Raw genomic sequence first — 26,195 nt, 5'->3', positions numbered from 1 at the left:
ATATGATTGCTGGCAATAATTGGCTAGGTGGGCACACAGCAGGCTGCAAGGCAGGAGGAAAGTGCAATTCAATGGCACCAGCAAACTGAGGATTCACAACAACTATTACCAAAAAACAGTATGCTGTGTAAGTCAGATAGACAATTAGGCACAGGCCTGATAGAAAATAAAATTAGATTACACTAGCATAATGATTTAAAGACTTTTTTTGGCAATTTAAAGAAAAAGGTTAAGCACATACATATGAGTCGTGGCTGATAAGCTTGGAAGGGCAGCTATTAAAAACAGTAGGCTCTGCAAGTCAGATACACACACGCCTGATAGAAAATACTATTAGATTACACTAGAAAAATGATTGAAATTATTTTTTTGGGTGGGGAATTAAAAAAAGGTTAAACACATATGAGTCGTGGCTCATAGACTAGGGAGGGCAGCAAGTAAACACAGTAGGCTCTGTATGTCAGCAAAACACACAGGCCTGATAGAAAATTATATTAGATTACACTATCAAACAAATTTGAACTTTTTTTTTTTTATATTTAAATTAAGGTGAAGAAGATATGAGTGCTGGGTGGCTGCCTGGCACAGACCAATTAACCAAAAGACTGGAAAAAAAATAGGTATATTAATGCTGAGTGAGCCTGACAGACACAGGCCTGATAGTAAATGTAATTAGATTACACTAGCAAAATATATATTTTTTTTTTTTTAATTTAAAATAATGTTATAAACGGATATTAACACTGGTGGCTGGCACAGAGCAATGAACCAGAGTATATGCTGTGTGACACAGGCCTGATAGAAAATGAAAAAAAATTACACTAACAAAATAATTAAATTTTTTGGTTAGTTAAATTTAAACTAATGTTGTTAGGGAGATATCAGTGGTGGCAGTAATCACAGCATATGCTGTGAGCCTTAAACACACAGCCTGAAAGCCAGGCAAATGCTAATAAAAAAAACCGAAAAAAAAAAAAAAAAAAAAAAAAAAACGGCACGAAATATAGCCCTAAAAAGGGCTTTTTGGGGTGCTGTGCTTGCAGCAGAGACGAGTGGAGTCCTTCTGGACTGTAGTGGACACTAAATACACTAGCCTAGCTATGTTTTTCCTATTAATGTCAGGAGCAAAAACACAACACATCCTCTCATTAAGAAAGCAAGGTCGGTATGAGTCTAAAATGGCGGATTCCGAGTAGCTGGGAGGGTCTGTGAAGGAGTGTCTGATGTTGATTGGCTCTAATGTGTCAGACGGCTGTGACATAAAGGGTCAAAGTTTCCTCAATGATGACACATAGGGGCGGATCGAACATCGCCATGTGTTGGCCCACAAACGCGAACGCGAACAAGCTATGTTCGCTGTGAACCGTTCGCGGGCGAACAGTTCGGGAGTCAGGACATCACTATCAACAAACTGTGAAAAAAAGCAACTGTGAAAAAATGGAGGGTGCACAGGCTTATGTAATCTCCCCAAACATATACAAAACACGGGAGGTGTCAGCACTCTTAGGCCGGACCGGGAACACATCCTATGACACTGCAACATGCACAGCCCTGGGTGCAAACCAGCACTCTCAGGAAGCTGCACTGTCACCAGAGTCACAGGCAGTTAACCCAAGTCAGGCCTGGGTGCAAGATAGGGATGGGCGAATGTGTAAATTTTCGAATTTCGAATGTAGAACGAATGTTATTACCGAAATTCGAATTCTAAATCTGAATGTCGATAAGAACGAATATTCTTAAAAATTTGAAAATCGAATGTTATTTACAGTTTTCGAATGTCACTTTCGAATTCGAATGTTTATAATTATATCAAATGTCCACATTCGAAATTTTGAATTTAACATTCTATTTAACAAATACTATTCAGAAGTTCAATAGTTCATGTGGTAGGGTGGGAATCTAGTAAATTGATACATAATAGATACAAATATATCATTTTGAATGTTTCCATATAGAATATTGCATAATTCGAATATTACATTTAAAGAAAAAGCATTAGAAATACTATTACAATCTAAATTCGAATTTTTCGAATTCGAATATTGCATAATTCAAATATTACATTTAAAGAAAAAGCATTAGAAATACTATTACAATCTAAATTCGAATTTTTCGAATTCGAATATTGCATAATTCGAATATTACATTTAAAGAAAAAGCATTAGAAATACTATTACAATCTAAATTCGAATTTTCGAAAAGAATATTTTCGTATGTAATCGTAAAATTCGAAACTGAACATTCGAAAATCGAATGTTAGAATGGTATATAAACATTCGAAATTCGATTCAAACGAACGAATGTGTTAAAATTCGTGCCGTTTTTCGAATGTTGCGAAACATTCGCCCATCCCTAGTGCAAGGCCCAAACAGAGAAAATTACAAAAAAATAATACATTAATATAAACACATAGAAAAAGTCCAGCACTCACTCACAAGCTCTCAACTAAGATAAAAACAGCAATGGAAGAGTTAGTTACCGCATCTGGCCAAATGGGAAAAGCCCAGGTACTTCGTCAAGGTCTCTTCCAAATAGACCTGGGTCCCTAAACAGCCACACAATGCAGGCTCACAATCAAACAACTGTGAAAAAAAGCAACTGTGAAAAAATGGAGGGTGCACAGGCTTATGTAATCTCCCCAAACATATACAAAATACGGGTGGGGTCAGCACTCTCAGGCCCGACCGGGTACACATTCTATGACACTGCAACATGCACAGCCCTGGGTGCAAACCAGCACTCTCAGGAAGCTGCACTGTCACCAGAGTCACAGGCAGTTAACCCCAGTCAGGCCTGGGTGCAAGGCCCAAACAGGGAAAATTACAAAAAAAGAATACATTAATATAAACACATAGAAAAAGTCCAGCACTCACTCACAAGCTCTCAACTAAGATAAAAACAGCAATGGAAGAGTTAGTTACCGCATCTTTCCAAATGGGAAAAGCCCAGGTACCTCGTCAAGGTCTCTTCCAAATAGACCTGGGTCCCTAAACAGCCACACAATGCAGACTCACAATCAAACAACTGTGAAAAAAAGCAACTGTGAAAAAATGGAGGGTGCACAGGCTTATGTAATCTCCCCAAACATATACAAAATACGGGTGGGGTCAGCACTCTCAGGCTGGACCGGGTACTCATCCTATGAACCTGCAACATGCACAGCCCTGGGTGCAAACCAGCACTCTCAGGAAGCTGCACTGTCACCAGAGTCACAGGCAGTTAACCCCAGTCAGGCCTGGGTGCAAGGCCCAAACAGGGAAAATTACAAAAAAAGAATACATTAATATAAACACATAGAAAAAGTCCAGCACTCACTCACAAGCTCTCAACTAAGATAAAAACAGCAATGGAAGAGTTAGTTACCGCATCTTTCCAAATGGGAAAAGCCCAGGTACCTCGTCAAGGTCTCTTCCAAATAGACCTGGGTCCCTAAACAGCCACACAATGCAGACTCACAATCAAACAACTGTGAAAAAAAGCAACTGTGAAAAAATGGAGGGTGCACAGGCTTATGTAATCTCCCCAAACATATACAAAATACGGGTGGGGTCAGCACTCTCAGGCTGGACCGGGTACTCATCCCATGAACCTGCAACATGCACAGCCCTGGGTGCAAACCAGCACTCTCAGGAAGCTGCACTGTCACCAGAGTCACAGGCAGTTAACCCCAGTCAGGCCTGGGTGCAAGGCCCAAACAGGGAAAATTACAAAAAAAGAATACATTAATATAAACACATAGAAAAATTCCAGCACTCACTCACAAGCTCTCAACTAAGATAAAAACAGCAATGGAAGAGTTAGTTACCGCATCTGGCAAAATGGGAAAAGCCCAGGTATCTCGTCAAGGTCTCTTCCAAATAGACCGGGGTCCCTAAACAGCCACACAATGCAGGCTCACAATCAAACAACTGTGATAAAAAGCAACTGTGAAAAAATGGAGGGTGCACAGGCTTATGTAATATCCCCAAACATATATAAAACACGGGTGGGGTCAGCACTCTCAGGCCGGACCGGGTACACATCCTATGACACTGCCACATGCACAGTCCTGGGTGCAAACCAGCACTCTCAGGAAGCTGCACTGTCACCAGAGTCACAGGCAGTTAACCCCAGTCAGGCTTGGGTGCAAGGCCCAAACAGGGAAAATTACAAAAAAATAATACATTAATATAAACACATAGAAAAAGTCCAGCACTCACTCACAAGCTCTCAACTAAGATAAAAACAGCAATGGAAGAGTTAGTTCGCGTATCTGGGCAAATGGGAAAAGCCCAGGTACCTTATCAAGTTCTCTTCCAAATAGACCTGGGTCCCTAAACAGCCACACAATGCAGGCTCACAATCAAACAACTGTGAAAAAAAGCAACTGTGAAAAAATGGAGGGTGCACAAGTTTTTAGTAGCCAGTTATTTCAGAGATTGCCATAACTCAGATGTTTCAAAACTATGTATACAGGGTATTGATCATGTCCCACTCTGGAAAAGGGGAGGGGACAGGGAAAATAAATGAAACAAACGTGAAATATGCTGGATGTTTATTCTTAAGACTAGTAGTCCATATGATCTCAATATGAGAAGAGACCTCGATACCTATACATAAATAATTATTCTGATTATACTATTTTTAACAAATTGTGTCAATGATGGTTTTTAGTTGCAGTCCTCAAATTAACTAGTAAAATATATTTTGATAGTCCATTTGACAATGTTCTTCTATTTGATTGTATATATCTCTATTTGTATTTTTCCTTACATAATAAGAGTTCAAAAAGTATGAATCTTGAGACATGACATTCATAGCTTTATTTGTATGTCTTAAAATTGTATTATGACTTGAATTACAGAAATCAATTTATATACAATTTGTTTATACACTTGTGATATGAGAAATTGTACCTTTAAATATATAGGGTTGTTTCCCTTTAAATAGAAGGTGTGCACAGGCAGTTAGTTACCTATGCAGTGATCAAGTGCGCAGGCACGAAACATGTTTGCAAATGCTCCTGTTCACATTGTGATGTGATTTACTTTTTCTATTTTTGTATACCGTGCTACGGCCGTTCTGGTTTTAATATGGCTTATTAAACTTTGAAGTTTTTATTTTAGCAGTCTCGTGTTATCTGCATGCGCTATTTTCACTCCTTGTTCTACATTTATTGACTTTGTGTTTGGCAGACACGTGAATAGCTGCAGCAGTACCTTATGCTAACTTTTTCTCACTCTCCATTGTGCCGGTGTCTTAAAGTAATCCGTCTACCATAGGATTTTGTATACTACGTCACTTCCGGTGACGTTTAATCAGCTGGTGGAGGCTTGTGGCGCTCACTGCGCATGCGCTAGAGGCCCAAACTCCTTACAACAGCTGATGAGGAATTATGTGTAACGCGCACATTACTGGTTACAAAATCCCAATGAACAAGTGGTCTGTCATTGGATTTTGTAACCAGAAAGGGTACTGACATTGTATTGACTAAAATTGTGAGATGCGGTAGGAAAATATATTGAATACGTCTGCTACGTACTATATCCCACACCTCCTCCCTCACACTATATCTCTGGTGCTTTTCTATTCTCTGATCCTTGTTCATAAACTGTCTACATTTTTAAAAAAGTGCACAGCACAATGTAAAAAAAAAAAAAAAACATCTCACAGGACGTGGAAATAAAAAACGCAGTTTCTGAATTCCTCTAACCTAAGGAGCTGCGCTGAGCTCTTGACCCCTTGCTATATTTCTTCTGCTCCTCGTCGCTGTCTTGGGTGACTTTCAATGGCTCTGTGTTCTAAAAATGATTGTGTCCGCAACACAGACCCCCTAATGCCAAGAACCTCTGTCAACTTCATCTAACTGCTATAAGATAAGTACTCACGCCTATTCGTTTTAATAGTTATGCTGTAATAGTTTTACACATTTCCAGACTATATGGTATCTAAAAAAATGTACAGCATCACATTATTTATTTATTTCTTAGCTACAAGGGTTTATTACTTCAGTAGTTATAATAATGTTAACCACTTGCACATTGTTTTATTATTTCTAATGTATACATTGTTCTTCTAGACATTTGGAAGAACAATGTATAAATTAGAAATAATAAAAGTGTATAATAATGTGTAAGTGGTTAAATTATTATAACTACTGAAGTAATAAACCCTGTAGCTGAGAAATAAATAAATATCATGTTGTACTTTTTAATTGAGACCATATAGTCTGCCAATGTGTAAAACTATTACAGAATAACTATTAAAACTAATAGATGTGAGTACATGGAGGAGAGGGAATGAGAGCCAGAGGGAGAGAGTGACAATGGGAGAGAGAAAATGACAATGGGAGAGAGTGCCAGAGGGAGAGAGTGACAATGGGAGAGAGAAAATGACAATGGGAGAGAGTGCCAGAGGGAGAGAGTGACAATGGGAGAGAGAGAGTGACAATGGGAGAGAGCGCCAGAGGGAGAGAGAGAGCGCCAGTGGGAGAGAGAGAGCGCCAGAGGGAGAGAGAGAGTACCAGAGGGAGAGAGCGCCAGAGAGAGAGTGCCAAAGAGAGCGCCAGAGGGAGAGAGAGCGTCAGAGAGAGAGAACCAGAGAGAGAGAGCACCAGAGAGAGTGCCAGAGGGAGAATGAGAGAGAGCACCAGAGGGAGAGAGTGACAATGGGAGAGAGTGACAATGGGAGAGAGTGCCAAAGGGAGAGAGAGAGCGCCAGAGAGAGAGAGTGCCAGAGAGAGAGAGAGAGCGCTAGAGAGAGAGAGTGCCAGAGAGAGCGCCAGAGGGAGAGAGAGCGCCAGAGGGAGAGAGAGCCAGAGAGAGAGAGCACCAGAGAGAGTGCCAGAGGGAGAATGAGAGAGAGCACCAGAGGGAGAGAGTGACAAGAGTGACAATGGGAGAGAGTGACAATGGGAGAGAGAGAGTGAAAATGGGAGAGAGCGCCAGAGGGAGAGAGAGAGCGCCAGAGGGAGAGAGAGAGTACCAGAGAGAGAGAGCGCCAGAGAGAGAATGCCAAAGAGAGCACCAGAGGGAGAGAGAGCATTAGAGAGAGAGAAAAAGAGAGAGAGAGCACCAGAGAGAGTGCCAGAGGGAGAATGAGAGAGAGCACCAGAGTGAGAGAGTGACAATGGGAGAGAGTGCCAAAGGGAGAGAGAGAGCGCCAGAGAGAGAGAGTGTCAGAGAGAGAGAGAGAGCGCCAGAGAGAGAGAGTGCCAGAGAGAGCGCCAGAGGGAGAGAGAGCGCCAGAGGGAGAGAGAGCCAGAGAGAGAGAGCACCAGAGAGAGTGCCAGAGGGAGAATGAGAGAGAGCACCAGAGGGAGAGAGTGACAAGAGTGACAATGGGAGAGAGTGACAATGGGAGAGAGTGCCAGAGGGAGAGAGAGAGCGCCAGAGAGAGTGCCAGAGAGAGAGAGTGCCAGAGAGAGCGCCAGAGGGAGAGAGAGAGTACCAGAGAGAGAGAGCGCCAGAGAGAGAGAGTGCCAGAGAGAGCGCCAGAGGGAGAGAGAGAGCGCCAGAGGGAGAGAGAGAGTACCAGAGAGAGAGAGAGCGCCAGAGAGAGAGAGAGAGCCAGAGGGAGAATGAGAGAGAGCACCAGAGGGAGAGAGTGACAATGGGAGAGAGAGCTAGAGGGAGAGAGAGTACCAGAGAGAGAGAGTTAACCCCTAAACCGAAGTCTAACCCTAACCCTAACACCCCCCTAAGTTAAATATAATTTAAATTAAACAACGCATGTGCCAGTGTCACTACTGTGTCATTATATAGTGCTGGGTGTTATTATACTGATGCAGATACCACTGACCCTATAACCATCCCTCCTCTGGCTATACCCATGTAGTAAATAACATGTAGCATATAGTAAATAACAGTGTATTGTGAAAAAACACAAATGTGCTTGAGTTAGCCTTTGTTGGAGCTAAAACAAATATTACAGTAGTAAAAAATAAATTTAAAAAATCCCCCCCGCCAATGTCAGATCAATCTAACATAGTGGACGTCTCATAAAAAGTCATATTTGATTTATAAAAACACTTGGAGTTCAAAATATATGTCAATTTAAAAAAAAAAAAAAATTGTGAATTTCGTGATAAGCTTCAATTTTTTGCCAGATATGGCATTGTTCACAGCCTGAGGTAAAAATTGAAATATGGCTTATTCTCTGCTTTTCACATAAAAAGTGCATGGAATACATCTTAAATTAAATGCATTTAATACATTGTGCTGGTAAAAATACATTTTAGACCTTTTTTGATACTGGCTGAATAAAATAGTATTATTTTAATTAATAAAATACAAAACGTCTGAGCATTTATTTGTAACAGAGGTTGTGTAAAGGTTTTATCTATTCCCTGAGAATGTGGGGTATATACTTTACACTTTAAAACACAAGAAACATTTATTGAAATACAAATATATATAAAAAAAAATAATATATATATATATATATATACACTAAATATATGGTTTTGAGACAGTTGTTCATTCCTGTGACTGTGCTTCTCTCTATGTGTATTTAGTCTCCCTATGGGGAAAAGGGGCAACCAGACATAGATTTCTTGCTCAGTGTGCTTAGAGGAATATGGCTACACCTCACGGACGAGGCCTAATGAAGGCCGAAATGATTGTATGGGGTTGCTGTGTTCCTTCTTCATAGAGGAATTGCCTGGGGGAGCCAATAACACGAGGCATCTTTGTGCAGCCACCAATCAGCAGCTACTGAGCCTATCTAGATATGAATCCTATCTTTCTTTAGAATGATTTGTTATTACATTAGGAAAATATCAACTGCACAACATTTACTATAACATAAAAGCTTGAGCTACACATATATGAGCTACAAATAAGGGACTGACAGGTATCCAACATATGCTTGATGCACAGTAAAAGCTATCAATGAAACTGACATAACTTTTATTACAAGTAGCTTTATTAATAAAAAAACATAAGAATGCTTATTTTCAAAATGTCAATCCGTTCATGTGTATTTTGTGATTCAGCCAGGGCATAGCATTATTTTTTTTATTTTCTAACTTAATTTGAGTTGATTCAAATTTGTTTCATTCTTTGTTGAAGAGATACCTAGGTAGACTCTGGATCACTATGTTAGGAAATAGTGCGGCCATCGAGCGCTATTGCAAATGGATAACATTCTTGAAAAAGTGCTACAATATAGTTCTCAAGAAAAGTGCACACTACAGAGGTTTTTACTGAAGTAGATAGATAACAAGAGAATGCAGATTTTATAATAGAGGGAAAAGTAAAAAAAAAAATCTAAAATGTAACGCTCTATCTGTCTCAGGAAAAAAAAAACATTTTAGGTACCTTTTAATGTTGTCTCCTGATGAGGTCTGAAAAATGATCATTTAGCTTCTACAACGATTGCTTAAAATACATTGGTATTGAGGTACTCAGCTTCCTAAACTAGCTCCCTTAACTCTTTTAAAACTACATGCAGTTATAAATTTAATGGTTCATATAGTTAAGTTTTTACATTTTCTGTTTTTTTTCATGTTATCCTTTCATTGTAATGCTTCTATTAAAACTTATTTTAATTATTTTTCACTAATTCTTCTTATTAAAAAATGAAATGCACCCATAAACATCCAGAGCAGGAATACACTACTGGGACGTATCTGAACACATCAGGTGAGCCAATGACAAGATGCATACGTGTTCAGGCAGTCACTAATCAACAGCAAGCTCCCAGTAGACTATTTTTGCTCTTGAGCCTGCCCAGGCTATACTTTTTATCAAAGGATACCATGAAAAAAAAAACGAAAATGTAAAAACTTAACTATATGAACCATTAAATTAAAACAGTTGATATGTTCCTAATGTAATAACAAATCATTCTAAAGAAAGATAGGATTCATATCTAGATAGGCTCAGTAGCTGCTGATTGGTGGCTGCACAAAGATGTCTCGTGTTATTGGCTCCCCCAGGCAATTCCTCTATGAAGAAGGAACACAGCAACCCCATACAATCATTTCGGCCTTCATTAGGCCTCGTCAGTGAGGTGTAGCCATATTCCTCTAAGCACACTGAGCAAGAAATCTATGTCTGGTTGCCCCTTTTCCCCATAGGGAGACTAAATACACATAGAGAGAAGCACAGTCACAGGAATGAACAACTGTCTCAAAACCATATATTTAGTGTATATATATATATATATATTATTTTTTTTTATATATATTTGTATTTCAATAAAGTTTTCTTGTGTTTTAAAGTGTAAAGTATATACCCCACATTCTCAGGGAATAGATAAAACCTTTACACAACCTCTGTTACAAATAAATGCTCAGACGTTTTGTATTTTATTAATTAAAATAATACTATTTTATTCAGCCAGTATCAAAAAAGGTCTAAAATGTATTTTTACCAGCACAATGTATTAAATGCATTTAATTTAAGATGTATTCCATGCACTTTTTATGTGAAAAGCAGAGAATAAGCCATATTTCAATTTTTACCTCAGGCTGGGAACAATGCCATATCTGGCAAAAAAATTGAAGCTTATCACGAAATTCACAATTTTTTTTTTTTTTTAAATTGACATATATTTTGAACTCCAAGTGTTTTTATAAATCAAATATGACTTTTTATGAGACGTCCACTATGTTAGATTGATCTGACATTGGCGGGGGGGGATTTTTTAAATTTATTTTTTACTACTGTAATATTTGTTTTAGCTCCAACAAAGGCTAACTCAAGTACATTTGTGTTTTTTCACAATACACTGTTATTTACTATATGCTACATGTTATTTACTACATGGGTATAGCCAGAGGATGGCTGATTATAGGGTCAGTGGTATCTGCATCAGTATAATAACACCCAGCACTATATAATGACACAGTAGTGACACTGGCACATGCATATAGCCAGAGGAGGGCTGGTTATCGGGTCAGTGGTATCTGCATCAGTATCATAACACCCAGCACTATATAATGACACAGTAGTGACACTGGCACATGCGTATAGCCAGACAGGGGTTGGTTATAGGATCAGTGGTATCTGCATCAGTATAATAACACCCAGCACTATATAATGACACAGTACTGACACTGGCACATGGGTATAGCCAGAGGAGGGCTGGTTATAGGGTCAGTGGTATCTGCATCAGTATAATAACACCCAGCGCTATATAATGACACAGTAGTGACACTGGCACATGCATTGTTTAATTTAAATTATATTTAACTTAGGGGGGTGTTAGGGTTAGGGTTAGACTTCGGTTTAGGGGTTAACTCTCTCTCTCTGGCGCTCTATCTCTCTCTGGTACTCTCTCTCCCTCTGGCACTCTCTCCCATTGTCACTCTCTCCCATTGTCACTCTCTCCCTCTGGTGCGCTCTCTCATTCTCCCTCTGGTGCTCTCTCTCTCTCTGGTACTCTCTCTCTCCCTCTGGCGCTCTTTCTCTCCCTCTGGCGCTCTCTCTGGCACTCTCTCTCTCTGGCGCTCTCTCTCTCTGGTACTCTCTCTCTCCCTCTGGCGCTCTCTCTGGCACTCTCTCTCTCTGGCAATCTCTCTGGCGCTCTCTCTCTCCATCTGGCACTCTCTCCCATTGTCACTCTCTCCCATTGTTACTCTTGTCACTCTCTCCCTCTGGTGCTCTCTCTCATTCTCCCTCTGGCACTCTCTCTGGTGCTCTCTCTCTCTCCCTCTGGCGCTCTCTCTCCCTCTGGCGCTCTCTCTGGCACTCTCTCTCTCTGGCGCTCTCTCTCTCTCTGACACTCTCTCTCTCTGGCGCTCTCTCTCTCCCATTGTCACTCTCTCCCTCTGGTGCTCTCTCTCATTCTCCCTCTGGCACTCTCTCTGGTGCTCTCTCTCTCTGACGCTCTCTCTCCCTCTGGCGCTCTCTTTGGCACTCTCTCTCTGGCGCTCTCTCCCTCTGGTACTCTCTCTCTCCCTCTGGCGCTCTCTCTCTCCCTCTGGCGCTCTCTCCCATTGTCACTCTCTCCCATTGTCACTCTCTCCCTCTGGCACTCTCTCCCGTTGTCACTCTCTCCCATTGTCACTCTCTCCCTCTGGTGCTCTCTCTCATTCTCCCTCTGGCACTCTCTCTGGTGCTCTCTCTCTCTGGTTCTCTCTCTCTGATGCTCTCTCTCCCTCTGGCGCTCTCTTTGGCACTCTCTCTCTGGCGCTCTCTCCCTCTGGTACTCTCTCTCTCCCTCTGGCGCTCTCTCTCTCCCTCTGGCGCTCTCTCCCATTGTCACTCTCTCTCTCCCATTGTCACTCTCTCCCTCTGGCACTCTCTCCCATTGTCATTTTCTCTCTCCCATTGTCACTCTGTCCCTCTGGCTCTCTCTCCCTCTCCTCCATGTACTCACATCTATTAGTTTTAATAGTTATTCTGTAATAGTTTTACACATTGGCAGACTATATGGTCTCAATTAAAAAGTACAACATGAAATTTATTTATTTCTCAGCTACAGGGTTTACTACTTCATTAGTTATAATAATGTTAACCACTTACACATTATTATACACTTTTTTTATTTCTAATGTATACATTGTTCTTCCAAATATCTAGAAGAAAAATGTATACATTAGAAATAATAAAACAATGTGCAAGTGGTTAACATTATTATAACTACTGAAGTAATAAACCCTTGTAGCTAAGAAATAAATAAATAATGTGATGCTGTACATTTTTTTAGATACCATATAGTCTGGAAATGTGTAAAACTATTACAGCATAACTATTAAAACGAATAAGTGTGAGTACTTATCTTATAGCAGTTAGATGAAGTTGACAGAGGTTCTTGGCATTAGGGGGTCTGTGTTGCAGACACAATCATTTTTAGAACACAGAGCCATTGAAAGTCACCCAAGACAGCGACGAGGAGCAGAAGAAATATAGCAAGGGGTCAAGAGCTCAGCGCAGCTCCTTAGGTTAGAGGAATTCAGAAACTGCGTTTTTTATTTCCACGTCCTGTGAGATGTTTTTTTTTTTTTTTTACATTGTGCTGTGCACTTTTTTCAAATTTAGACAGTTTATGAACAAGGATCAGAGAATAGAAAAGCAACATAGATATAGTGTGAGGGAGGAGGTGTGGGATATAGTACGTAGCAGACGTATTCAATATATTTTCCTACCGCATCTCACAATGTTAGTCAATACAATGTCAGTACCCTTTCTGGTTACAAAATCCAATGACAGACCACTTGTTCATTGTGATTTTGTAACCAGTAACGTGCGCGTGCCACATAATTCCTCATCAGCTGTTGTAAGGAGTTTGGGCCTCTAGCACATGCGCAGTGAGCGCCACAAACCTCCACCAGCTGACAAACGTCACCGGAAGTGACGAAGTATACACATTCCTACGGGTAGACGCATAACTTTAGAACACCGGCAAGGGAAGTTCAAAGGTCATAACGGACAACGCCGAGGAATAGAGGTGAGAGGACTATTACGCCGCTGCACTCAGTTTATGTTTCTATATGTGTGTATATATATATATATATAAATATATATATATATATATATATATATATATATATATATATATACACTGTATACACATATATTCAACAAATAACAAGCATGAAATAATGACTAAATACATAGACTACATAAGCATACATCTTAAATGGATATATAATCTATCTAACTTTAGAAAAATACATTTATATTTTATGTTACGTTACAAGATACCTCATGATATAGAATGGTTACTACTCACATTGTGTGGTAATTTCTCATCTGTTCCTCTCTGTAATGATTTGGGATAACAAATTGCAATTTATAACATGAACACTGCTCAGTGATTGGTTTGTCGCAATCTTTAAATGATAAAGTCAGAAATGTAAATATTCTTTAACACAAGATGACAGTGTTTCCATTAAAAAATAATATATATATGAACTCACCACTGTTTTTTTTTATGCCCTTGAACAAGAGATAGCATTCCAAACTTTAGTATCTCCCTAGATAAGACACCTGTTCTATTTTATTAAAAAAAAAAATTAACACTACAAAATTTAATTATTCATCTAATTAAAAAGGCAGTGGTGCACCACACCACACAATCTCTATTTGGTGGGTTGGTCACTTGTCACCCATACTAAGGTAAGAAATTCCAAATATGTGAGTTTCTCAAAACAGTGGCGAAGAAGAGATGAGAACAGAATAAGGGATTTATTGTTTATTGATTTATTATTTAGGAGGCTAAATGGATTACAAATTAAAAAAAAATAATTATATATATATATACAGTATTATGATTGGGTGGAGTAGGTGAATTGGACTAATTTGTATAGCACTATTCCTTTAAATGATTTTTTTATGACACAATTATTCTTCCATGGGATATCTCCCTTTGTAACGCATCACTGGTTTGTGTATAGGGGTTTAAATGGCTGCTGTTTTAGATAAATGACAGCTTGATAATGGGGCAGGATACCCAAAATAACAACCTCCTTCTTTAGGCATATTTATAAAATGACAAATAATGTCTGATAATACCAGACAGAAATAACGGGTAAAAGATGCATTTTTAATACAGATTTTCCAAAATGTAAAACAGGATGATATCCCACTCAGAGCATCTCCTTTCTGCAATTTAAATAAACAAAGCAAGGTTTGGCAGGTTTGACACCTAGTAAACACGTTCTCACTAACACTCTTAAAGGGACATGAAACCCCCCAAAAACATTTCATGATACAGATAGAGCATACATTTTTAAATAACTTTCCAATTTACTTCAATTTATCAATTTACTACATACTCTTTAGAATCCTTTGTTGAAGGAGCAATGCACTACTGGGAGCTAGCTTAACACATTGGTAAGCCAATGACATGGGGCAGATATGTGCAGCCACCCATCAGCAGCTATATCCCAGATCCTGGGCCTACCTAGGTATGTTCTTCAACAAATGATGCCAAGAGAATGAAGAAGATCAAATAAGTAAATTTGAAAGCTTTTTAAAATTGTATGCTCTATTTGAATCATGAAATAAATATTTTGGTGTTTATGTCCCTTTAACAAGAGCGGGGGGGGTATATGAAGGTGTTGTACCTATGGGGAGAATAAGGCAGGTGCAATAAGACAATAATAAGGAAAGCTCTCAACTATAATAGGGAAATTAGCCAAAATGATAGAAGCATTATATACCCATGATCATCAAATGTGTGTCTTTGGTAAAGCTGAGGCATCTTTCATTTCCAAACGCAGCTTTATATCTTCCGTGGACACCATCGTAGACCTCCCCTTAATGTGATCATGTGATGACCATACGCCTTGGGCCCGGCCACCCAGACTGTTGCTGAATAAGAAGTGGTGAGCAGAGGGGGTGGAGTGGGCCTCTTTGCCCTTAAATACCCAGGCCTTTTGTTGGTCCCACTCCGGCCCTGCATATATTGTATGCATCCCTGAACAGTACAGTCTTTAAAGAGCGATTGAAACTATGAAAACTAGGGAAGAATCTTGTGGAGCGAGGCAGAGAATTCCAGAATATAAGAGCCTGTCTGGAAAAAGACCTGTAGACGGGAGCATAAGCAGCAAAAGCAATGCATGAATAAGGACAGTCTCTGTGTATGTTTCCCTAACTCAGTCAGTTAGATTCCAATGATATGCTATAAATAGACAGAGACAGCATTCTTTAAATAGATACTACAAGTATGGAGCAGAGCTCTATATTGCATATGAAGGGCTTTAGCCAGTTGGCTTACCACCTGGTGTACCGGAGGCTCAGAAAGAATACTCAAGAAGCCACTATAGTGGAGGGGTGATTGGACCACGGAGGTGTAACAACTTGCCGATGAGCGGGATCAGCCTATGTGTTGGATGAGAAGTTTCCCATATGGTGTTGCTGAGAGCAGAAAATTACTGGTGTAAGTCAGCTTAAACACCTTTGTTCCGTACTTGTATTATCTTTTGAAACAACGCCATCTTACGACACGGAAGTTGATTTCTTATTCCAGCTGTTTCTTATTCATGGGAGTTGGTTTATTATTCAATATTTTTATCAGACTGCTTTAAATTGACTTTAAAAAAATATAGGTTCTATTTAAATAACAATATGATTCATATAATGTAGTTATACAGAGGTGGAATCCCCTTACACAAAAATTGGATATACAAACTGGAAAAAAAAGGACATACGTTGGCACCATTACAAATATTACTATTTTTTTAATAAGTAACTGATATTTTCAAAGGGTTAATGACCATTAGGCCACTGATTTTACTATTAATATATTTAGGGTAGATCCACTTCACGTGGAATTGTTTTTAGCCTGGCCCATTGGTATTTTGAGCACATAAATTGATGCCAACCTTGGCATAGGTGCAGTAATTCTTATTTTTGAATAAGTAACAAATATTTTCAAAAGGTTAATAACCAATGGGCCACTGATTTCACTATGAATATATACAGGCTAGATCCCCCTCCATGACATGCTATTGTTTTTAGCCTGGCCCAATGGTGTTTTGGGAAAAGAAATTGATGCCAACCCTTAAATAGATGCCCTAATTCCCATTTTTGAATAAGTAACAGATATATTCAAAGCGTTAATAACCATTGGGCCACTGATTTTACTATGAATATATACAGGGTAGATCGCCTTCCATGACATGCAATTGTTTTTAACATGGTCCAATGGTGTTTTGGGCACATAAATTGATGCCAACCCTGGCATAGGTGCTCTAATTCTCATTTTTTTTAATAAGTAACTGATATTTTCAAAGGGTTAATAACCATTGGGCCACTGATTTCAGTATGAATATATACAAGGTAGATCCCTCTCTATGACATGCAATTGTTTTTAGCCTGGCCCAATGGTGTTTTTGGCACAGAAATTGATGCCAACACTGGCATTGGTGCTGTAATTACCATTTTTGAATAAGTAACATATATTTTCAAAAGGGTTAATAACCATTGGGAAAATAATTTCACTATGAATATATACAGGGTTGTTCCCCCTCCATGACATGCAATTGTTTTTAGCAAGGCCCAATGGGGTTTATAGCACAGAAATTGATGCCAACCCAGGCATAGGTGCTCTAATTCTCATTTTTTAATAAGTAACAGATATTTTCAAAGGGTTAATAACCATTGGACCACTGATTTCACTATGAATATATACAGGGTAGATCCCTCTCTATGACATGCAATTGTTTTTACACTTGGCCCAATGTTGTTTTGGGCACAGAAATTGATGCCAACCCTGGCATAGGTGCTGTACTTCAAATTTTTGAATAAGTAACTGATATTTTTAAAGGGTTAATGACCACTGGGCCACTGATTTCACTATGAATATATTCAGGGTAGATCCCCCCTACATGACATGCAATTGTTTTTAGCCTGGCCCAATAGTATTTTGGACTCAGAAATTGATGCCAACACTGGCATTGGTGCTGTAATTACCATTTTTTAATAAATAACATATATTGTCAAAGGGTTAATAACCATTGGGCCAGTGATTTCACTATGAATATATACAAGGTAGATTCCTCTCCATGACATGCAATTGTTTTTAGCCTGGCCCAATGGTATTTTGGGCACAGAAATGTATGTCAACACTGGCATTGGTGCTGTAATTAACACTTTTGAATAAGTAACAGATATTTTCAAAGGGTTAATTAACATTGGGAAAATTATTTCACTATGAATATATACAGGGTAGATCCCCCTCCATGACATGCAATTGTTTTTAGCCTGGCCCAATGGTGTTTTGGGCACAGAAATTGTCGCCAATCCTGGCAGAGGTGCTCTAATTCTCATTTTTTAATAAGTAACAGATATTCTCAAAGGGTTAATAACCATTGGGCCACTGATTTCAGTATGAATATATACAAGGTAGATCACTCTCTATGATATGCAATTGTTTTTACACTTGGCCCAATATTGTTTTGGGCATAGCAATTGATGTCAACACTAGCATTGGTGCTGTAATTACCATTTTTAAATACGTAACTGATATTTTCAAAGGGTTAATGACCATTGGGCCACTGATTTCACTATGGATATATCCCTCTCTATGACATGCAATTGTTTTTAGCCTGGCCCAATTGTGTTTTGGGCATAGAAATTGATGCCAACACTGGCATTGGTGCAGCAATTACCATTTTTGAATAAGTAACAGATATTTTCAAAGGGTTAATAACCATTGGGAAAATGATTTCACTATGAATATATACAGGGTTGTTCCCCCTCCATGACATGCAATTGTTTTCTCTTGTAAGGTGTATCCAGTCCACGGATCATCCATTACTTGTGGGATATTCTCATTCCCAACAGGAAGTTGCAAGAGGACACCCACAGAAGAGCTGCAACATAGCTCCTCCCCTAACTGTCATAGCCAGTCATTCTCTTGCAACTCTCAACAAGCTAGGTCGTTGTAGGAGAGAGTGGTTAAATATAGTTAGTTTATTTTCTTCAATCAAAAGTTTGTTATTTTTAAATAGTACCGGAGTTGTGCTATTTTATCTCAGGCAGTAAATAGAAGAAGAATCTGCCTGAGGTTTCTATGATCTTAGCAGGTTGTAACTAAGATCCATTGCTATTCTCACATATGTCTGAGGGGATTAGACAGATGAGGTAACTTCAGCGAGAGAATGGCGTGCAGTTTATTCTGCTATCAGGTATGTGCAGTTATAATTTTTTCTAGAGATGGAAAACACTAGAAAATGCTGCTGATACCGGATTAATGTAAGTTAAGCCTGAATACAGTGATTTAATAACGACTGGTATCATGCTTACTCCCAGGGGTAATACCCTTATGACATTGCAATATAAAACGTTTGCTGGCATGTTTAATCGTTTTTATATATGCTTTGGTGATAAAACTTTATTGGGGCCTAGTTTTTTCCACATGGCTGGTTTAAATTTTGACTATAAACAGTTTCCTGAGGCTTTCCACTGTTTTAGTATAAAAGTTACAGTTGGTGCAGTTAAAATTACAAACTGTGACATCCAGCTTCCCTCAAAGGCCCTCTGAATGCTATAGGACATCTCTAAAGGGCCCAAAGGCTTTCCAAAGTCGTTTATTGGGGAAGGTAGGGCCACAGCTTGCTGTGGCAATTGGTTGTGACTGTTAAAAAATGTCTATTTCGTTTTTTTGATCCGTTTTTTGAACTAAGGGGTTAATCATCCATTTGCAAGTGGGTGTAATGCTCTTAGGTTATTATACACACTGTAAAAATTTCGTTTGATTTACTGCATTTTTTCACTGTTTTTCAAATTCTGACAAAATTTGTTTCTCTTAAAGGCACAGTACCATTTTTTTATATTTGCTTGTTAACTTGATTTAAAGTGTTTTCCAAGCTTGCTAGTCTCATTTCTATTCTGTATAAACATGTCTGACATAGAAGAAACTCCTTGTTTATTATGTTTAAAAGCCATGGTGGAACCCCCTCTTAGAATGTGTACCAAATGTACTGATTTCATTTTATGCAATAAAGATCATTTTCTGTCTTTAAAAAATTTATCACCAGAGGAATATGACGAGGGGGAAGTTATGCCGACTAACTTTCCCCACGTGTCAGACCCTTTGACTCCCGCTTAAGGGACTCACGCTCAAATGGCGCCAAGTACATCTAGGGCGCCCATAGCGTTTACTTTCCAAGACATGGCGGCAGTCATGGATAATACACTGTCAGCGGTATTAGCCAGACTACCTGAACTTAGAGGTAAGCGAGATAGCTCTGGGGTGAGACAAAATGCAGAGCATACTGACGCTTTAAGAACCATGTCTGATACTGCCTCACAATATGCAGAAGCTGAGGAAAGAGAGCTTCAGTCTGTGGGTGATGTTAATGACTCAGGAAAGATACCTGATTCTAATATTTCTACATTTAAATTTAAGCTTGAACACCTCCGCGTGTTGCTTAGGGAGGTTTTAGCTGCTCTGAATGACTGTGATACCATTGCAGTGCCAGAGAAATTGTGTAGACTGGATAAATACTTTGCAGTGCCGGTGTGTACTGATGTTTTTCCAAATACCTAAAAGGTTTACAGAAATTATTAATAAGGAATGGGATAGACCAGGTGTGCCGTTCTCTTCCCCTCCTATTTTTAGAAAAATGTTTCCAATAGACGCCACCACACGGGGACTTATGGCAGTCAGTCCCTAAGGTGGAGGGAGCAGTTTCTACTCTAGTAAAGCGTACTACTATCCCTGTCGAGAACAGTTGTGCTTTTATTTTTTAGATCCAATGGATAAAAAATTAGAGGTTACCTTAAGAAAATATTTATTCAACAAGGTTTTATCCTACAGCCCCTTGCATGCATTGCCCCTGTCACTGCTGCTGCGGCATACTGGTTTGAGTCTCTGGAAGAGGCTTTACAGGTAGCGACTCCATTGGATGACATACTTGGCAAACTTAGAGCACTTAAGCTAGCCAATTCTTTTATTCTGATGCCATTGTTCATTCGACTAAACTAACGGCTAAGAATTCTGGTTTTGCTATACAGGCGCGCAGAGCGCTATGGCTTAGATCATGGTCAGCTGACGTGACTTCAAAATCTAAGCTACTTAACATTCCCATCAAGGGGCAGACCCTATTCGGGCCTGGTTGAAGGAGATTATTGCTGATATCACTGGAGGAAAAGGTCATGCCCTTCCTCAGGACAGGTCCAAATCTAGGGCCAAACAGTCTAATTTTCGTGCCTTTCAAAACTTCAAGGCAGGTGCGGCATCAACTTCCTCTAATGCTAAACAAGAGGGAACTTTTGCTCAATCCAAGACGGTCTGGAGACCAAACCTGACCTGGAAAAAAGGTAAGCAGGTAAAAAAGCCTGCTGCTGCCTCTAAGACAGCATGAAGGAATGGCCCCCTATCCGGGAACGGATCTAGTAGGGGGCAGACTTTCACTTTTTGCCCAGGCGTGGGCAAGAGATGTTCAGGATCCCTGGGCGTTGGAAATTATATCCCAGGGATATCTTCTGGACTTCAAAGCTTCCCCCCCAAAAGGGAGATTTCACCTTTCACAATTATCTGCACACCAGATAAAGAGAGAGGCATTCTTACACTGTGTACGAGACCTCCTAGTTATGGGAGTGATCCATCCAGTTCCAAAGGAGGGACAGGGTTTTTACTCAAATCTGTTTGTGGTTCCCAAAAAAGAGGGAACCTTCAGACCAATTTTGGATCTAAAGATCTTAAACAAATTCCTCAAAGTTCCGTCGTTCAAGATGGAAACTATTCGTACCATCCTACCACTGATCCAGGAGGGTCAATATATGACTACAGTGGATCTAAAGGATGCTTATCTTCACATTCCGATACACAAAGATAATCATCGGTTTCTCAGGTTTGCCTTTCAAGACAGGCATTACCAGTTGTAGCTCTTCCCTTGGGATTAGCTACAGCCCCAAGAATCTTTACAAAGGTTCTAGGGTCGCTTATGGCGGTCCTAAGGCTGTGGGGCATAGCAGTAGCCCCTTATTTAGACGACATCCTGATACAGGCGTCAAACTTCCAAATTGCCAAGTCTCATACGGATGTAGTACTGGCATTTCTGTGGTCGCATGGGTGGAAAGTGAACGAGGAAAAGAGTTCTCTATCCCCACTCATAAGAGTTTCCTTTCTAGGGACTCTGATAGATTCTGTAGAAATGAAAATTCACCTGATGGAGTCCAGGTTATCAAAGCTTCTTAATTCCTGCCGGGTTCTTCATTCCATTCCGCGCCCTTCCGTGGTTCAGTGTATGGAAGTAATCGGCTTAATGGTAGCGGCAATGAACATAGTGCCGTTTGCACGCTTACATCTCAGACCGCTGCAACTATGCATGCTCAGTCAGTGGAACGGGGATTACACATATTTGTCCCCTCAACTGAATCTGGACCAAGAGACCAGGGATTCTCTTCTCTGGTGGCTATCTCGGGTCCATCTGTCCAAAGGTATGACCTTTCGCAGGCCAGATTGGACAATTGTTACGACAGATGCCAGCCTTCTAGGTTGGGGTGCAGTCTGGAATTCCCTGAAGGCTCAGGGATCGTGGACTCAGGAGGAGTCTCTCCTTCCATTAAATATTCTGGAACTAAGAGCGATATTCAAGGCTCTTCAGGCTTGGCCTCAGTTAGCAACTCTGAGGTACATCAGATTTCAGTCGGACAACATCACGACTGTAGCTTACATCAACCATCAAGGGGGAACGAGAAGTTCCCTAGAGATGTTAGAAGTTTCAAAAATAATTTGCTGGGCAGAGATTCACTCTTGCCACCTATCAGCTATCCATATCCCAGGTGTAGAGCACTGGGAGGCGGATTTTCTAAGTCGTCAGACTTTTCATCTGGGAGAGTGGGAACTCCATCTGGAGGTATTTGCACAACTGATTCATCATTGGGGCAAACCAGAACTGGATCTCATGGCGTCTCGCCAGAACGCCAAGCTTCCGTGTTACGGATCCAGGTCCAGGGATCCCAAGGCGACACTGATAGATGCTCTAGCAGCGCCCTGGTCTTTCAACCTGGCTTATGTGTTTCCACCATTTCCTCTGCTCCCTCGACTGATTGCCAAGATCAAGCAGGAGAGAGCATCAGTGATTCTGATAGCACCTGCGTGGCCAAGCAGGACCTGGTATGCAGATCTAGTGGACATGTCATCCTTTCCACCATGGTCTCTGCCTCTGAAACAGGACCTTCTACTTCAGGGTCCTTTCAACCATCCAAATCTAATTTCTCTGAGGCTGACTGCCTGGAGATTGAACGCTTGATTTTATCAAAGCATGGCTTCTCCGAGTCAGTTATTGATACCTTAAGACAGGCACGAAAGCCTGTCACCAGGAAAATTTACCATAAGGTATGGCGTAGATATCTTTATTGGTGTGAATCCAAGGGTTACTCGTGGAGTAAGGTCAGGATTTCTAGGATATTATCTTTTCTCCAAGAAGGTTTGGAAAAAGGATTGTCAGCTAATTAAGCGTCTGGCAGATGTTCCAGACGTTCAGGCATTTTGTCAGGCTTTAGTTAGAATCAAGCCTGTGTTTAAACCTGTGTTTAAACCTGTTGCTCCACCATGGAGCTTAAACTTGGTTCTTAAGGTTCTTCAAGGAGTTCCGTTTGAACCTCTTCATTCCATAGATCAAGCTTTTATCTTGGAAAGTTCTTTTTTTGGTAGCTATTTCCTCGGCTCGTAGAGTCTGAGCTATCTGCCTTACAATGTGATTCTCCTTATCTGATTTTTCATATGGATAAGGTAGTCCTGCGTACCAAACCTGGGTTCTTACATAAGGTGGTATCTAACAAGAATATCAATCAAGAGATTGTTGTTCCATCCTTGTGTTACCCAATTTGGACGTGGTCCGTGCTTTAAAGTTTTACTTACAAGCTACTAAAGATTTTCGTCAAACATCTGCTTTGTTTGTTGTCTACTCTGGACAGAGGAGAGGTCAAAAGGCTTCGGCAACCTCTTTTTCTTTTTGACTAAGAAGCTTAATCCGCTTAGCCTATGAGACTGCTGGACAGAAGCCTCCTGAAAGGATTACAGCTCATTCCACTAGAGCTGTGGCTTCCACTTGGGCCTTTAATAATGAGGCTTCTTTTGATCAGATTTGCAAGGCGAAGACTTGGTCTTCGCTTCATATTTTTTCAAAATTTTACAAATTTGATACTTTTGCTTCTTCAGAGGCTATATTTGGGAGAGAGGTTTTACGGCAGTGGTTCCTTCCATTTAAGTTCCTGCCTTGTCCCTCCCTTCATCCGTGTACTTTAGCTTTGGTATTGGTATCCCACAAGTAATGGATGATCCGTGGACTGGATACACCTTACAAGAGAAAACACATTTTATGCTTACCTGATAAATTTATTTCTCTTGTAGTATATCCAGTCCACGGCCCGCCCTGTCATTTTAAGGCAGGTAATTTTTAAATTTAAACTACAGTAACCACTGCACCCTATGGTTCCTCCTTTCTCGGCTTGTTTTCGGTCGAATGACTGGCTATGACAGTTAGGGGAGGAGCTATGTTGCAGCTCTTCTGTTGGTGTCCTCTTGCAACTTCCTGTTGGGAATGAGAATATCCCACAAGTAATGGATGATCCGTGGACTGGATACACCACAAGAGAAATAAATTTATCAGGTAAGCATAAATTGTGTTTTTAGCTTGGCCCAATGGGGGTTATGACACAGAAATTGATGCAAACCCTGGCATAGGTGCTCTAATTCATTTTTTTAATAAGTAATAGATATTTTCAAAGGGTTAATAACCATTGGGCTACTGATTTCACTATGAATATATACAGGGTAGATCCCCTCCATGACATACAATTGTGTTTAGCCTGGCCCAATATTGTTTTTGGCACATACATTGATGCCAACCCTGGCATAGGTGTCCTAATTCTCATTTTTGAATAATTAACAGATATGTTCAAAGGGTTAATATCCATTGGGCCACTGATTTCACTATGAATATATACAGGCTAGATCCCCCTCCATGATTAAGGGATAAGGTCCCGAAACGTTGCCCTTTTTTTGTCTTTTTTGAATAAATTTATTGGAATTTGCTGTCACCCGCTTGCTATATTTTGTATGTACTTTTGGGCTTTGGCAGTGGCCCTTGGGAGACTTGCATCACCAAGCTAGAGTGCTGAAATACTTGTATAAATATGCTATTGTTTTAAGCCTGGCCCAATGGTGTTTTGGGCACAGAAATTGATGCCAACCCTGGAATAGGTGCCCTTATTCTAATTTTTTAATAAGTCACAGATATTTTCAAAGGGTTAAAAACCATTGGGCCACTGATTTCACTATGAATATATACATGGTAGATCCCTCTCTATGACATGCAATTGTTTTTACGCTTGGCCCAATGTTGTTTTGGGCATAACAATTGATGTCAACACTAGCATTGGTGCTGTAATTACCATTTTTGAATAAGTAACTGATATTTTCAAAGGTTTAATGACCATTGAGCCACTGGTTTCACTATGAATATATACAGGATATATCCCTCTCCATGACATGCAATTGGTTTTAGCCTGACCCAATGGTGTTTTGGGCACCGAAATTGATGCCAAAACTGGCATTTGTGCTGTAATTACCATTTTTTAAAAAGTAGCAGATAAAAATTATTTCACTATGAATATATACAGGGTTGTTCCCCCTCCATGATATGCAATTGTTTTTAGCCGGGCCCAATGGGGCTTATAGCACAGAAATTGATGCCAACCCTGGCATAGGTGCTCTAATTCTCATTTTTTAATAAGTAACATATATTTTCAAAGGTTCAACAACTAGTTAAACTAATTGTAATAGAGGATACAATCCAGTTTAAGAAAAGAAAACCAATACTGCAATAGTATAGTACTAGTTAACTCTGCTGATGCGAAAGTATATTTAAATTAAAATAGTTCCATTCCATTCATACAATTAAACTTTATTAAATCAACAAGGAACTCACACACACTCAAATAACAGAGCTGAAAGATTAAAAGCACTTAAACTCTGTTGATTGCACTATGGCAATAAAGTATAAGAACCAATATTTAGAGTATCACCCAGTCCTCTGTCAAAATTTAAAGTGTTTAAATATAGACTAAGCCCTTACAATCCGAGGGCTGATTATTTGTATCATTACACTATTAAAGAACAGAGGCTGGGAGGGCTATAGTAAGTTCAATAAGGCATATTTTCAACAAGAGTAAGCAAGTTAAAAAACGAACAGGAGAGACTGAGCTACCCCTGTCGGACCCCTGACGCGCGTTTCACAAACGCTTCCTCAGAGGGGGAAGCGTTTGTGAAACGTGCGTCAGGGGTCCGACAGGGGTAGCTCAGTCTCTCCTGTTCGTTTTTTAACTTGCTTACTCTTGTTGAAAATATGCCTTATTGAACTTACTATAGCCCTCCCAGCCTCTGTTCTTTAATAGTGTAATGATACAAATAATCAGCCCTCGGATTGTAAGGGCTTAGTCTATATTTAAACACTTTAAATTTTGACAGAGGACTGGGTGATACTCTAAATATTGGTTCTTATACTTTATTGCCATAGTGCAATCAACAGAGTTTAAGTGCTTTTAATCTTTCAGCTCTGTTATTTGAGTGTGTGTGAGTTCCTTGTTGATTTAATAAAGTTTAATTGTATGAATGGAATGGAACTATTTTAATTTAAATATACTTTCGCATCAGCAGAGTTAACTAGTACTATACTATTGCAGTATTGGTTTTCTTTTCTTAAACTGGATTGTATCCTCTATTACAATTAGTTTAACTAGTTGTTGAATGTTTGTTGTAACCATTCACTGCATCAGATGTCTCTTTAAGATAAGTTAGAGGCT

Source organism: Bombina bombina, chromosome 2, assembly GCF_027579735.1.
Source record: "Bombina bombina isolate aBomBom1 chromosome 2, aBomBom1.pri, whole genome shotgun sequence".
NCBI classification, from domain to species: domain Eukaryota; kingdom Metazoa; phylum Chordata; class Amphibia; order Anura; family Bombinatoridae; genus Bombina; species Bombina bombina.
This window is presented reverse-complemented; position numbering follows the sequence as displayed.